Source organism: Cloeon dipterum, chromosome 1 (assembly GCF_949628265.1).
Source record: "Cloeon dipterum chromosome 1, ieCloDipt1.1, whole genome shotgun sequence".
Taxonomy (NCBI): domain Eukaryota; kingdom Metazoa; phylum Arthropoda; class Insecta; order Ephemeroptera; family Baetidae; genus Cloeon; species Cloeon dipterum.
Window position 1 is genome coordinate 7,265,149 of NC_088786.1, and position 16,512 is coordinate 7,281,660.

General features: G+C 40.5%; 1 protein-coding gene across 3 annotated transcripts in view; it reads left to right on the top strand.

Annotated features, from left to right (window-relative positions):
• LOC135936579 (uncharacterized) overlaps positions 1 to 16,512 on the top strand; it is a 117,872-nt gene that overhangs the window by 37,087 nt on the left and 64,273 nt on the right. For all 3 annotated transcript variants that reach the window (XM_065479443.1, XM_065479461.1, XM_065479453.1), the window contains one exon: positions 1,782 to 1,817. The gene's annotated coding sequence lies outside the window, so the exon portion shown is untranslated. The remainder of the gene's footprint in view (positions 1 to 1,781; positions 1,818 to 16,512) is intronic.

The window sequence follows — 16,512 nt, forward strand, 5'->3', positions numbered from 1 at the left end:
AATCTGTAACTCTAGTAGTTGTGACGTCCCGTCGTCGTCGAAAAAGATATGAAGTCAGACATCCAGGAGCAGGTTTTTCTAACGTGTTTCTTTGTTTGCCGCTGAAGTAGTTGTTTTCCTCGTGTGAGCTGCCAGTTTCCTCTTTCTTGACTATTTGACAATAATAGATCTGGCACCCAACTATTTTGGCTCTCGGAAAAACGTCTTCCAAGAAGCTCATGCTGAGTCAGAGATAACAGTGTTGGACGTGAAGTTCTGCAAACAAACAGGAACAAAATATATTATAGCAACCTTTTGTTGATAACAATCGCAAATAAATCGGATCTATTTGGAAAACCTGAGAACAAATGAAAATATTGAAATAAAATCTTAACTGTGCCGTTAATATGGATACAGTATAATTTACAATTTCAGTATCATGAATAGCTCAAAGATTAATACAAACTGAATATAGAACTATTGAATTAAACTTATTAATCATAATTTATCCAAAGTTGCATCATAAATTTCAAAGAAAAAAAATGCCAATGCACTGAAAAATTTCATACTTTTTTGGCGCTTTTCTCTGATAATTATTTAATGAAAAACTCACCCCCAAACGACCAGATTTCTCAAGCAAACAATGCAAATACTTGTTATTTTGCCGTATTTATATCATTCACGGCATTTAGCTGAAATGCAGAAGTGAAAAACTATAATCAGTGAGCACTCTTCTTCCGCTCATATATATCTTTTCAGTTTCAGAGTAAAACTTTGTGCTCTAATTTTAGGCGTGGTGATGAATAATTCGCAACGAATAAATCTCATTCATTGCACTGCTGGCTGGTGCTGCTGCTGCTGGTGCGGTGGTGCAGCGCGCGCATGAAAGATTGCCGCCGCGAAACATAAGTGACATTTTTATTCCAGCGGCTCGTGTCGGAAATGTTTGCAATTCTTCATCTGTTTAAATAAAGAATATGTGTCGCGGCGCCATTTTTCGCGGTGGCTGTCACATTATACGAATGTACGTGCGTGCATACCTGCCTCGCCAGGTGATAAATAAAGCGCGCGCGCGCTGCTGCGCTGCGAAAAAGCTCGCCTGCTTTCTTTCAGCCCTGCCCGTAATAAGGAGCGAGGGTGCGTGCCGTAATTTATTCGCCACTTTTTGCGACCCCTTTTATTTGGGGGCTGAGACTGATGCCCCGGTAACACCTGCCAGCGGTTGTTCTGTCACTTTGGCTTATCTATTCGGATATTTTTAACGGAATATTTTCTTTAATAAAATGCTATTTTTAAGACATCCATCTTAAATCAAACTTCATCAATAAGGAACAATTTGTACAAATCTAACTAAAGCATGGAACAATTGGGGAAGCTCCCTTCAGCAAAAATGATAAAACAAAACAAAAAATGTGAATTTTTGAAAGAAAACAAATACTACGCGGGAAATGCTTGCATTCAAGAATTAAAGTCGTTCTTAGATTATTTTTTGGGATGAAAACAAGAGTGGAAGGGGGTTCGTGGGGTTCCTGTAGTAAAATGAAGTAGGCATTTAATTCGGGATTTTTACTGTTTTTAAAATGCTCTAGGATTTTTATTTTATATTTGTATTTCGATTTATATCGTGAAATAGGGCGCTACTATGACGCCAAAGTCCAATCCTTTCATAAAATGGAACAACCAACCTCGAGTTATATTAGCACCTTAACTAAGATTATTTTTAATGTTATTTTTTTTAATTAAGAGCATAAGTTTCATTCACATCAAAAAAGAGATTAATATTAAATTGTTTATGTTTTCAGATCTAAATCCACCGGAGAGTACTCTTCATTCACAAGGTAAGGCCTAAAATTTGTCTTTTAAACTTACATTTTTACCATTGCAAAAACAGCATGAAAACAGAAATTTTCGACTAAGTAATGTATTTTATCCAGTGTGGAAGACTCTCAAGATTTACATTTTGTTGTAAGTCGCTGTTACTTTGCCCCTCGGGGATGAGATTCAACTCCATCGCTACATTACTGTTTGCACTCTTTAAAAGGCGTTGCACGTCATCGGAAAGTGAAACATGGCCGCGTGTATGGCAGAACCGCGTTGTTTATCATTTTCATTTATATTCCCGGCCAACTTTTTGTTCATAGCACAGAGAAATCGTGCTTGCTCAACTTCTTTCTTGCTCCAAACACACACACACACACACACACGAGGGAAGAGAGAGCCTTTATGAAAAATTACAAAGCAGGCTCGTTTCGAGGGCGGCAACTTTGTCAATAGCCTTTCTTCTTGCGGCGCCCAACATATTTTCGTTTACAACGTGCCGAAACTACTATTTTTGCCGTGCGGTGCTTAAGCTGCGTGTCAACTTTGCGAGACGAGCATCCTCAGTCGTTGGGCCAACAGATTAAAATCCATAAAAAAGGCCGTAAAGAGAAGAGAGAAAAGGCAGAGCTGCGCGGCTGCTGGAAGGAACGAAAAGTAATTTTGCCACGCGTGGCACAGCACTACACAGTGTTCTAATCCTGATGGATTCGTCAGTTAATGTTCGCAGCCACGCGGCGTGTGTGATATTTATTGTTTGTGCGGCGAGGGGGTGGGGCTGGCCCTAATCCGGCCTGACTAATGTTGTCTTCCCGACTGTCTTTTTTTCAAAAAGCAGACGTCTGGTCTGGCTCGATTTTGTTTGCTTTGGCCTGTCTCTAATTTATGCCCTTCGGGGTGGCGCACAGGCCCGATCGCAATCAATACGGATCACGCGAGCGGGGCAAAAAGTGCGAGAGCAAAAGAAGCGGCCACGGAATCGGAAGCTGCAGCACGACGGAAAAGGAGCAAATCGCGATAAAGGTTTCTGGCGGAATTTCCAGTCGGCGCTTTCCTGAGATTTCCGATGCTTTGGATTATCCCTTTCTTCCACAGCTATCTCCAGAAGCTAAAAAAAGCTGCTAATCCACGATGTTCGTTTCTTTACAAACTGAGAAAAAAGATTTTTTGCGTACACAAATTACAGCAATACATTTATATTCGTACAATGTATGCACAAAAGTATTTTCTTTTAGGGGATTTTTTTTAAAGTAAACTAAATTACTTTATAAATTTCATAGATTTTCATGCTGTCGAAAATTAACAGTTATTCGATAAATGAAGGTAGTTTGATTTGTAATTATTCACTGGATTGACTAAATAAGTTTGTGAGTGTTCTAACGTTACTTTTATTGCGGCTGAATTCAACTAATCCAAAGATTAAGACATTTTGAGAGACGTAAATCCCATATATGGGTTGTTGTTCTGATACTGCAGTAATTTTGTTTCACATTTAGATGTATTATCGAAAATGTAGCCTCTAATTCGATATAAATATAATTAATTGGAACTATGCGCATTTAAAGTGGAACAGTATATACTGAAAAATCATGAAAAAATAATTTGATTTGATTTTTTACCTTAAATATTCTCTGAAAATAAGGAAGTGCTCAAATTTACCCAGGCTGCCGTTTAAATGTACGAAAATATCAGCTACAAAGTTTGCATATTAATCGAGAGGTGAGCATTGTCGCCTTCTTGAAAATCTGGATTTAAAAAAAGATTGATCATAGCTCGTACATCGTTAGAGAGATCGCAACGACAAGCATTGAAATTTAGAAATATTGCTGCATGTATTTTTGTCCTGATTTGATTTTGTTTTTAGTGAACAATCAAAATTGTTAAGTTTTTGACCTCTATTAATCCACTTTAACGGTCTCAACGTCATTAGCCGCAGAAAAAATCAATCGATAATTTGTTTTGCACATTCCAAGATTTTTTTGTAAAAAGGTAACCGAAAAATTTCTGCCTCGAATTGGAACCTGAAAAAATTCAAATCTATATATTTCTACCAAACTTTTGCCGGTGTAATATAAAAGCGGTATCATGAGAGCAGCCTGTTTCATTCATTTCAAACGTGGTGCAGAATCAGTTCTCAGTTTCTCGTGAGCCGCAGCGAAATCCTAATCTGACAGGCCGAAAAATTGCGTTCGCCTCGTGCGAAGGAAGAGAAACAAGCGCGTCTGAGGTGGCGGCGGATGAAAAATCGCGAGGTTACGCGGCAGGCAGATGTTTTCGCCGGCAGATTGAGACGTGTGGCGGCAAAAGCGGAGGAGACGCAGGAGCATTCGCCTCAGGTGCGGATTTTATCGCACGAAAATAATGTCGGCACGTATGCGAGCGGAAAATATGGACGCGTTGTGCGAGCGAGCGAGCGCCGTCGGGAAGTTTTAAGATTCCCCGGCGCGGATTACGACACGGCTCGGTTTAACGAGATGCTTGATGGCTCGAGTGTGTGTGTGTGTGTGTGTGTGTGTGTGTGTGTGTGTGTGTGTGTGTGTGTGTGTGTGTGTGTGTGTGTGTGTGTGTGTGTGTGTGAGTGTGAATTCGGCCCCCACTGGGAAAACGAATACGTACTCGACAGGCAAAAGGCTATGGGCCCCGACGTGATGTGTGCGCGTGCTTTGATGATTAGCATTCCGTGCTAATTGGAACGCGTAAACAACGGGGAGCAGTACTTGCGGAATAGAGTGAAATTAAATTCTTTGCGTGCCTGCTACGTCTTCTTCCGTATAGCAGAAATGTTTCTAGCTGGATGGAAAGAATTGTCAGCTGCGAGATGTAACAAATAATTTTCTCCAGGTCTTTATACTTTGCATATTTTATGTGAAAGTAATGAATCTGGGCCGATACTTTATTAAGTTTATAAATGTTTTTTTCAATATATGATAAATTCCGCTGAACATTAATGATTTTCTAGAGAGTGATTAACTAAAATTATTAATAACCTTTGTTGTTATCAACATTGAACTGTGAAGAGAGCAAAATAAATTTCAATTTACTCGCAGGAATTTTCAAATAATTCAAATAACTATGAGAATTTAAAAATATTTAAAATTGCTGACGAATATTCAGAAATTTTTTGAGCCACTAGTACTGCTTGAATTTCTGAATTCGCTCAGAAAATTTAATTTATTAGTTTTTCTCTCTCGTTTGTGTTGCACAAGAATACATTCCTGTGTTAGGGCAAGTTAATTTAAATTTATCTAGATAATTTTCCAAAATTCATTTCAATTTAAGTTTTTTTTTACATTAATAACCATGTTAAATAACGTAGTTCATTTATGCTGGGAAAAGATGCACTGCTGACAATTTGTGAAAAACTCTTTTCCTGACAGCCACGTTTATATATGGTTAGTTTCGAGCCGTTCAAAGGGCACATCACACCACAAATTGCCTCTTTCCCTGCTTATCGCAAACAAAATCGCTGTCCAATTTGCGACGTTTCTCTCTCATATCACGTCCATTCCGAGAAAATGTGCGGCAGCCGAGTTAGGCATCCCGCCGCGCATATTGGTCCAGACGGTTGCATAAGCGTTCCCTTCACGCCATGCTGGCTGTCAGCGATGAATGCATTCATTCATAAATTGCAATATTTCCTCCTCCGTCTCGTAGACGTTTCTGGCATATCGCATCTGAGATATTCTCTCGCTAGTAAAAAAAGTCAAGGCCGATTCCCAGCACCTGGTTACAGCGATTTCGGCGTGGGATTAAAAATTTAACGCGCTCGAGCATTTTGAGCGTCTCATTTGCTCGGCCTCGCACATTTTTTATTCCATATGTAGCGCGAGAGTTTATGCAGAAGGTCGAAAAAGGCGCAAAGACACCTTTGATGTTGTCTCCGGGCGACATTTCCGGCGGTTATTGCGCACTCTGGTACGCCGGGCGCAACAATAACCAAGGCTATGAGAGCGAAATATGCGCGAAAAGTGTCGTCGCTGCTCAGCTCTGCCTGCGTGTGTGTACATAGTATATGTGCGCACGACACAGACGCCTCTTGAAAATGCTCTCGCAGGCACTGAGAGGCTTAAAAAGCTTACTCGTGTTATAGCAGCTACCGTTTGAATACGCAAAACGACGTGCCAGAGAGAATGTCACGCGTGTCGCTGAAACGACTGTAAAACGTGACTGTCCCTTTCCAACTCACAATTAGTCTCGCCGGTTTGTTAACAAATGTAATTTAAATTTTTATTTCTATCTGATAGATTGGAAACTAAATTAATTAAAATATAAGAGTTCAAAATTCATTTTCCGGCGTGTCTTTAAATTATTCGGCTTGGGAAAATATTATTTACGAAAAAATATCAATTTGATCGATCCATGGGATCAGTTCAAAAATAAATTGTTGTGACAACAGCAAATAAATGATCAATTTGAATTTTTGATCAGTTAACACTCTAAAATGGGCAATATTAAAAAAAGAAGGATCTTATGGAACAGTGGGAATTAAAATTTTGTCCAAAACTTTCAGCATTTGGCCATATTTTCTTGTCCGATATCGATTCCTCTCATCTTTTCAGAGAAAATCTTTGTTGTGAAATAAAATACGATTGAGAGAGACCTAGTTTAGAGAGGCAGCCAGATCGTCTCAAATCCGAGGGAAGGCTGTCCTTGAGAAAGTGCTAATTTCATTTATTTGCTAACACTCGTCGGCGCAACACAAACAAGCTGGCATCCAGCAGTTTGTAAATGTGGGAGTGTGTGCTGTCGTTTTCTCTCGGGGAAAAGAAATCAGCAAAGCTAGCTAGCTGGCGTGCGTCTGGCCGCAGAACGGATTTGCTCGCTCTCGGGGTGAAAAACGAGTGAATTGCGCCCGGCGGCCCTGGCAAATAAACACGGCGACTTTATTCCTACTCGCAGCGAGCGAGCGAGCGAGTGAGAGAGAGCGTGACTGTTATGCCGACGGGCGAAACGGCGACAGTCCATCTTCTTAAATAGTTATAGTTATGTGCTCAGCCCTGCGAGCCTGCGAGCCGTAAAATAAAATGACGTGCTTGCATTCTATTTCCCTTCGAGGCAGAGAGCAGCAAAACTTACGCCGGTCACGAGAGAGAGAGAGAGAGAGAGAGAGAGAGAGAGAGAGAGAGAGAGACCGTCCTCCCCATCCCCCTCGGATGGAGAACATTTCTCTTCTCGCTTTTAAAAATTGACGAGTGGCAATTCGATTTGCGGCGGCAACAAACAGCATCAGTAGGAATGCAACTCGATTTGCGCCGTTTCATTTTATTTTATGGCTTCTTATGCAGCAGCAGTAGCAGCAGGCAGACTCGATCAAAGACAATCTCTGTCGGCACGACGACCGGACCTTTGTCTTCGCTTCTTCTGCGATTGCGGGAAACGGCGTGTCGCTATCTAGGTTGACAGATATTGTGTAAAATACGGCTTTATGAATGCGACTCTGACGAGATATACTTTTACAGTCTTTCTCAGGCAGAAAACCGTGGCGATATATTGGTTTCTGGAATGGCAAGATTGCTTTTAATGTAATTGCTTCTTGGATTGCGTTAGATTGTGGAAAACCATGCGGAAATAATAACTAGGCCGTAAAATTGGAGCAATAATAATCTGTCGCAGATATATTTAGTTTAAGGCGTATTTCAGCTTATTTTCCTTTTTATAAAAAGGTTTTTTGCAATGAAAATGAACTTGGAAATGGTTACTCGAATGTTTTAGAAATATAAAAGTAAATTAAGCAGGTTTGGCCGTCAATATCACGATTTTTTAAGTCCCATTCTTGATTTTTTTTTACTTTCAGGAGATTTTATAGAGAATTTTGATAATCTTTAAGGACACATCATTGTAGTAAAATTTAAATAATTCCAAGAATCTTGAAACTCCGATGAAGCCAATTATATTATTTTTTGTTTTATAGAAAAGGTTGTCTATCTAATTTGAAAACAAACTTTCATGCTTAAAAATATTGAACTTATGTAATATTTTGCCAAATTATCCCATTTAATTTCAGACTATTCTATTTTCCTCAAATTGTGATGGTTCAAAAAAATAAAATAAAACAGATATGACGAAACATGGGGTAAAAACGAGAATATTTTGGTGAACAAAAGCAAAATTTGCTATTTTAACATGAAACAATAATTACCAACCATGCCAACCAGTTAATATTCTCTAGAACCATGTCAAAAACCTTTCCATTAAATATTCTGGCAGGAACTGATCAAAGACACTTCAAACATCAATCTTCATCAACAGTGCTTCTTCATCGCCCTTAGCTGCTGAAATTTATAAAAAATGTAATGAGCAAAAATCTTTTCAGCACTCCCGCCTTCTGATGAAGCCTTTCTTTGAAGTTTGCCGCCCTTAATATGATTAATTCGCCGAGCCCATTACATAAAAAACACACAGAGGGCGAACCCTTTGACGGTCACTGCCGGGCCCTTTGAAGCGGGCGAATTTAATTAATTTCCGAAGCTTTGGAAATTCGGAAAAACAGCGTGTGCATGCAGCATCCATTAGGCGCAGATGTTTAATTAAAAGAGGATTCCATTTTTGGCATAATGCAAATGCACGCTGCTGACTGGCAAAAGCGGGGTCGTTGTTCCTTTTGTGTCAAAACGCGCGCACTGGGGACATGCAGACTGACAGACGTGTGCTACTGCTGCTGCTGCATGAATAGCGAGTGAAAAGTGCTGCCGCCGCTGTTCCCATTCATGCAACGCGCGGAATGAGGTGAATTTTCGTCAGAAGAAAAAACAAAAAAGCTTTCGGGTGCAAAAGGGCTTTTCACCCGACCCGGCCAGGCTGACAAACAAAACGAGTGTAGCTGCAGCTAGAGCGTTGCTGCAAATGAATTGGATGAAAGGCCAGCCGCCCCATTCGACCAGCCCTTTTGACATGCGAGCCCCCCCGCGTGTGCTTTCGCCCTTTGATGTTGAAAGTGACCGCACTCGACTCTCTATTTGCACGAGTTCTTATTTATTCGGGCTCTCGTAAACTCGGACACAATGAATATCGTGTATTTGCGGCGCGTTGGGATTTCTTTCGCTCACCCTGGATTTTGTTTGCTTTCACCGGCCAGAGGGCAGAGGCGAAAATCCGATCCCTTAACATCTTTCACGCCTTCACCCGTGAAGCTAATCAACTTGTGTACCCACAAATATGCCAAATTTAATGCCATTATTCTAATTTAAATTAAAATATTTTGTATTAAGGGTGCTAATTTAAAGTCGTTTTGATAAGGTTCCCGACAGTTTCATAATTAACGTAATTAACCTAATTAAGTAAAAATAAGATAGTTTCCAGTGCATCCTTTGACACGCCATTTTCATGTAATTAAACATCCGAAAATAATTATGCTGAATGTTGAAACACTTTTTTATTTTTTTTATGATAACTAATACACCAGTTGTATAAGCGCTTAGCGTTCGAAGCCACCAACAGATGGCGCCACAGTATACTTTATTAATAAATTTAATTTTAAGGCACTTCCGCTGTGATTTCAGACCCAATCCTGCCACTGTGGGTTCTTCACTTCTTATGCTTTCTTTTGACGGGCTGAAAACCAAAATCAGTTAAGCCATTCACCGTAGGAACGTTGGAAAATATTTTTATTTCAAATAATAGTTTTTCACGGTTGTACGGCGATTGGCTGAACCGATTTTGGTTTTCATCACGTCAAAAGAAAGCATATTAAGTGAAGAACGCACAACAGCAGGATTGAGTCTAAAATCGCAGCGGAAGTGCCTTAAAATTAAATTTATTTCAACATTATACAGTGGCGCCATCTGTTGGTGGCTTCCAACACTAAGGGTTGATGCAACTGCATGGTGTATTGAAATGTAAAAAATATACAAGATGATTGTAAAATTATTAGAACTGTATTTCTAATACTCACTACCCTTGCAGTGGTCATATTTGCTCAAAACAATAAACTGGACCCCATTGCAATTCTGAAAATCCTTTTAAGCGGTATCACTAGAGAATTCAGATGCCGAAGCAATACCCAAAGTTTTCCTTTCTTCATCTTCTCTCTGTTGGAGGCCACCGCAGGGAAGAATTGTGCAGCCAAGCGTTTTATTGGCGTCGCACGCGAAATCAAGTAAACTGCAAAACTTTGAATGCGGAAGTGTTGTGCATTGAATATTTATCGGATTCCCAACGCGATTATTCCGCTCCCAGGGGACAACTCCCCTCTTCTCTGTCGAACACGTTCTGCTTGTATGCTAATCGCATGTGTGTGTGTCCTCTCTGGGGCTTTTTTACTCTCGCTCCAGGCCTAAAAGTACGAAACACTTTGAGCCGCCATTTTCAATCTCTCCTCGCAGCAGAATCATAAACTGCATACGCGTAAAAACTAATGGGTGCGCAGGCGGATAAGCGAAAGCCGAGAGCATTTTACTGCAAATCGAGCCCGCACACGGAAATGTTGTTGTCGGAAAAGAAGAAAGAAAGAAAGCTCGCCTCATCAGCCGCAACATGTATTATTGCGATTTTGTTTTTACGGCGGCACATCAAGGTGCACGCGCGGCCAGCAACAATAAAAAATGCCTCGCAATAATGGGATCCATCATTTCGTCGTGTGTATCCGAACTTTACGGCCGCGTGGCAGCTTTTAAGACCGCAACCGATAAATTACGCCGGGCTTGTTTTATTTGGACGCCGCCTTTTATTGGAATCGAAAGCAGCTAGCTCTGAGGCTGGAAGATGTAAGAAAGACCGCTTGTTTCCAGCAAACATGCCAGGGGCGTGACAAGACCGGATATTGCAAACACCTCTCACTGTTTTGTTTACTTAAATTGCAATTAAAGTCTTGATTGTAACTCGCAGGAAAATCCGATTGAGTCAGTTAATTTAAAAATGCAGAGCGAATTTAATCTAAGGATTTTAACTATTTGTATGTGTTGTAAGATATTATTTTCTCTTTCGAAATTTTAACTTTGTTGATGTTTCCTCTTATAAATTGGAGTCACGACTGCTAAGAAATTTACTTGAAGGATTAGTTGATACATTTTAAAATATTTAAAAAACAAATTCAACTGCAATTTAAATTTAATTTGTTTGGGTAAATAGGGTAAACATTCAACAATTTTCTTCGGTGACGCTCCAAAAAAATCTAAAACTTGCAGCTGCGGCATTTATTTAGAGGATCGAGAAAAATAAGCACTTTAACTACTTTTAATCCTATGTATTGTATATAGCTGGCAGTTTTGTAAGAATTTTGGCTGTTAGGGAGTGAAGGACACGCCACTGGCGAACAGTTTCTGCTCAGGAAAAGTACGAGGGCGTTTATATAGAAAAATGGACCGACATCTTTTGGACAGATGCCAGCAGTGAATTCTCGGCTGGAAGGTTTTTCTTTCCTGCGAGAGGGCGCGTGACGGCTACCGCTCTCTGCTCTCTTCTCTCTCCACTCGCCAGGAAACATAATACACGGTGTCAGAGGCGGCAAGAACAAAACCAGCCCTATTATTGCGCGCGAGGGGCGGCCAAAAAACACCTCATTTCCAGCTAGCCGGGCCGCGCCATTTGCATCTCTGCTCCAAGGAGGGAAAAAATTCGCTGGCTTGTTGTGCGCGGCCGAGGCTTTTTTGCGTCTAGCGCCTTTTGTGCTGAGTGCTGCTAAACCACGCGCGATTCGAAAAGTGCTTTCATGGCTTGGATTCCGCGCGTCGAGCACAACTTTTTGCTCTGCCTACTCGGAATAGGAAATACTCTCTTTTATGCACACGGCAAAAAGACTTGAGCTCCTCTTTTTTGCACTTTTGTAATTCTAAACGCGTGAATTAATAAAAAGCCAAGCTTGTTGTGGTTTGTTAAAATAAACTCCGACTCGTCTCTTTGAATTAAACGTGCACCGCGAACGCTTTTAGTGAAAGAAAATTTAATTTTCTTAGAATGTGTGGAAAATAGAACTCTAGATATGGAATTAGATTATTTTACATGGTTTTACGGTCACTATTGTATTTGAGCAAAAGAAAAATATCAAAAACTTATCCAGCACTAGGTTTTAAGAATTTAAATTTACATAAATCCGGAAAAGTTCAATATTTCAAATTTAGAAATTAATTTCCCTATTTCTTAACAACTGTAGTCTTCATTCAAGGAAAAAGCTCCATATTTCAACATAAAATTCTGCTTCGTTGCATTTCGACCTTAATTTACACGAGTTATATAATTGAGGAAAATCTCATTCAAATCGACTAAGCTCGCGAGACAGCATCCGATTTCATTAAACAGAACGCAACGCAGCAACTCGGAATGCATTTCTCCGCTCCAGATGCTGCGGAGAAATTAATTACGGCCGATTACAAGTTGCTAATTTATATCATTACAGGGTGAGTGGCTCGTTAGCCGTTGCGACACGACGCAATTATGGATCCAATTCAATTAAGCATTAGAGCCGCCGTCTCGTCTAACGTGATTCCGCGAATTATTGCAACTCACGCCTATCGAGCGGCGCATGCAAAATCAATGCGCTAAAGCAAACAAAGTCCCTGGGCGCCTCAATTAGTTGTGCTTTGCGGCCCTGATCCGATCCGAATCGTTCCCGCGCCTTTGCTCCAGGCCCAGGACCCAGGATGAACAAGAGACGAGCCAGACTGATAATATATGCCGGCGCCTCGCTGAAACAACCAACCTAATCTAATAGTGGCACCTGCTCATTTCTCATCGCTCATCGCCACTATAATTATGTAATTTATGTGCAAAACTTAGATATTATAATTTATAAAAATTGTTTACATCTTATGTTGTTAACATCAACTATGGTTGTTTTAATTAAAAATTGAAATTAAAAAATATTATTTATTCATACAATTCAACAAAAATTGCTTAACAGCCCAACAATACGATTATTTTAAGTAAAATAAATTAATGAAATCATCCTCATTTTGATAGAATAAACTTGACATGCGTCACCATGATCTAATTTAAGTGAATCCTATAGACTTTACGAAAATAGAAATTATTTATTAATTAATATTAGAATTACTAGATTGGCATGAAATTTTAACGGCTCTTTTTAATGCTGTGAATCTTTTGAAATTCACCTTGAAAATGCGGATGTCATGAAAATATTCATAGTTGCTGTAACGCATCAAGACGTAATAATGCCGACACGAGCAGACAGAGGCACGCCTCATTAATTTATGGAGATCGATTCCGCATTTTTGGCGACACGCTAGCCCCTCTCCCGCTCGGCTGGCGCATAATTTGCATCCGCATCCAGACAAGACCTTGGCGGCGCCTGCTGATGAATATATGTGTGCGTCCTCGTTCCTCCAGGATTTCGCGCCGGCCAAGGTTGTCTCCGCAGAGAACAAACAAAGCATTATTTTGTTTTGTTCACACGCGTGCCAGAGCTAGGACGACAATTAATTCTGTGATTAAGTAATCCAGCCACATGCGTCTGCTAGTACCCACACAAGGCAATTAATTAGGCGTCGTCTTCAATTAACGCCCAAGCTCCGCTCGGGGTGGAGACTGGCTCGATTTGGCTTGAGGTTTTCCTCGCGTGAAATAAGTGGAGGAAGATATGCAGAAAGGGTCCAGCGCGATGAATAGAACATAATATCTTAAAATATCTTCAACTTTTGTTGAGAGAACATGGGTTGAGCGATAGATAAATTTCCTCGTGAGTTTAAAAATAATATTAGGCATTATTTGGGACGTGCGATTTTTGCAAAATAAAAAAAGCAAAGTTTGTGTAAAATATTTTCAATGGATTTTGCTGTAACATAAATAAAACTTCAAACATAAAAATCAACAATTGCGAATTACTTAGTGTTTTAAACCAACAACAGATGGTGCTATTGTTAATTTTAAAATGCGGGTATATTAGTTGCAATTTTAGATTTAATCCTTCTACTGTACTGTGCGTTCTTTGCGTCAAAAGCTTACATTTGACGAGCTGAAAATCATAATCAGTTCAGTCAATCGAGGAAGAAAAAACACAAGACTGGAAATATTTGCTGTCTACTCCAATTGGTTGAACCAATTTTGGTTTTTAGCACATCAAACGTCAAAAAACGTACATGGGCAGGATTCATTCCGAAATCGCTGTGGCTTATATTAGAGCTCAAAAGTTGTGAATGAAACGGTAGTGCCATCAGTTAGCGGCATAATTCACACAAATACAGATAAAGGTAATTTTAAGGCTATCTTTTTTGATCTATTCATGAAATATTCTCCAATTTCAAAATATTTATGTGATAAAAAAAGGAAAGAAATTCACGAGAAAAATATTTTCTTTCATAAAGCAATCCATTGCAAGTTATAAAATGGTTTTGTATGGTTGCTTGCGTACAAAAAACCCAATTTAGTGGTCTATCAGAAAAGGCTCCCTTCCTGATACCATCCCAGCCCACGTGACAGTGAAATTAGTTGAGAACAAGTCCATTTGCACGTAAAACAGCGGCTTTTATTTCGGCGAGCGTGTTTTGTTGTAATTGCGTCTCTCTCTCTCTCTCTCTCTCTCTCTCTCTCTCTCTCTCTCTCTCTCTCTCTCTCTCTCTTTCTGGATCACTCGACCAGCGGCCTCGTCAGAATTAAAGGGTGTGCGTTGAGAGAAGAATTGCGCGCGGAGGCGGTGGCGGAGGTGGAGGCGGCGCGGCAGACAATCGAAAACGTGCTCGGCCTGGCAATGTGACGAAAGCTGCGGGGCCGATTCTCGGACGGCCCGCCGCTGATTGAATGGACTCGCTTTCCCTCGCGACGACTGCTTTGTTTGGCTTTTCGAGTAATTAGCAGTGACGTGTGCTGCGCGCTCGACTAATTTGCGTCCAGATTGGAAGAGTCCCGTCGCCCAGCAGAGTGATTCGTTCTGCTGCCGCCGCCGCTCCGGGACCCTTTGTCTCCGCTTTGCACTGGGCAAAGACGACAACGCTTTTGATCTTCCTCCCGTGAGATTATTCGCTGTTATTGGCGCCGAATCCACTCTCGCTCCAACTATGTGACGACGACACAGGGACTGTATTAGCAGCCTGACATGTCTGCTGCTGGCGGCTGTCCTCTCTCCGTGAAATCGTTAAAGATAAAGATAGAGTGGGCCAAAGGGATTTTCCACAATTAACTGAATCGGATAGATTCTCTTGGGCTGTGTATATCGATCGGCAGATAAAGTTGTACATCAGAATTTTTGGGTAGCTATATATAGCCCTGTGGCATGACTTTTGTTTTGAGACCAAAGTACTCCTGATCCGAGGCCTACGGGCCCGAACAGCTGGCTCTACAGAAAAAACAATGCGTCAGCTATTTTTCTCTCAAGATATTCATCATTTTATATTTTGACTGAGTTTATTGGATAAATCATGATTAAAATAACGATATACTAGTTTTGCAGTTAAATCGATTTTAATAATGTGTCAGAATGCTTAAAAACTTGTAGGAGCGGTAGTCGTATGAAGTAAAACACCCAACTACTGATTTTTAACTTTACTTCTTACTTGCTTTATTAGACTGAGTGAACAGAGGCTGGCCAAAACGGCTGGCCGTAAAGTGCGTCGCGAAGTAGAGTTTTATTTGAATCATACTTATTGCTGAGCATTACTAATAAGGGTGAAATTGGGTTTGCCTTTATTGTCAGAGTTTATTGTAAATTGTAATATCGATGAATTGAGGACACAATTAGTCAGCTAATTAATGTTGTTAATTTAAGTACGTTTTGAGATGGGGGAAACTTATGGAGGTTTTCAGCACCATCTTAAGTGGGGGTGAGAAGTCACAAGAGCACAGGGCGCACTAGCACAAAGTGGGGGAGAGAGTCAGAGAGAGTCAGAGCCACCACAAACTCATGGTTTGTGCTCATATGTTAGAGCAGTGGCATTTCTCAAGTACAAAGATTGTGAAACTGCCTTGTCTTCCCCTCAGAGATAAAAATATATAGAGTTTTGATGAGCTCTTATACTTTATTTGATATGAAACGTACTTGATGCATGCAAATGTCGCATGTACACAACATTGTTTTTCACAAAGCCGTCATGTGTTCGATAATGAAGATCCACTTCTCTTTTTCCCTTTTGCCCTTCTCCGCGACAGCAGACACACAACTCTTGCGACTCGAATTCCAATTTACATATCCAATTACGGCGGAGTGTCTTATTTTGAAGAGTCAGCCAGCGCGAATTTGCCAGTGCGAATTATCTTGACGAGCCGCTGCTTGACAAACAGCACGCACTCGACGTGCGCGTTTCTTTTGTCTCGTGTCGCTCCTCCCTCGAGGCCTGTGCGTGTGCGTCGGCAAACTCGCTAATTAAAGCTGATTAATGAGATTCCTATGTTAATTGGATGGCGCGAAAACACGCAAGACGTGATTTGGCTGCTTTTATTTGCAAACAAACTTACCACTTACGTGTCTCGCAGCCGGCGGAACTCGTCGAGGAACAACACAAACACGTGCATTTTCAGATTAGTTATTTATTCATCAGCCAACTAAGCGCACTGTGTGTGCGTACCTCAATTTCAAGCGGGCAAACATGACCTGAAACGAGCCGGCTTTGATGAATAAAACACGCACCTGTTTTATTCAGTCATATGGCAGTAAATTTTTGAAACAGCTTTGCATTGCACACTTCAAAATTGGCAATGCCTGTTGAGTTTGTTTAATAATGTAAAATACTGCTCTTTATTCCTTTTGACTTAATACACGCTGACACAGTTTCAAGCCAATATTAAATCATCTTTTGAGTTACAAATTTAGGACACTTATTTTCGCTTAAAATA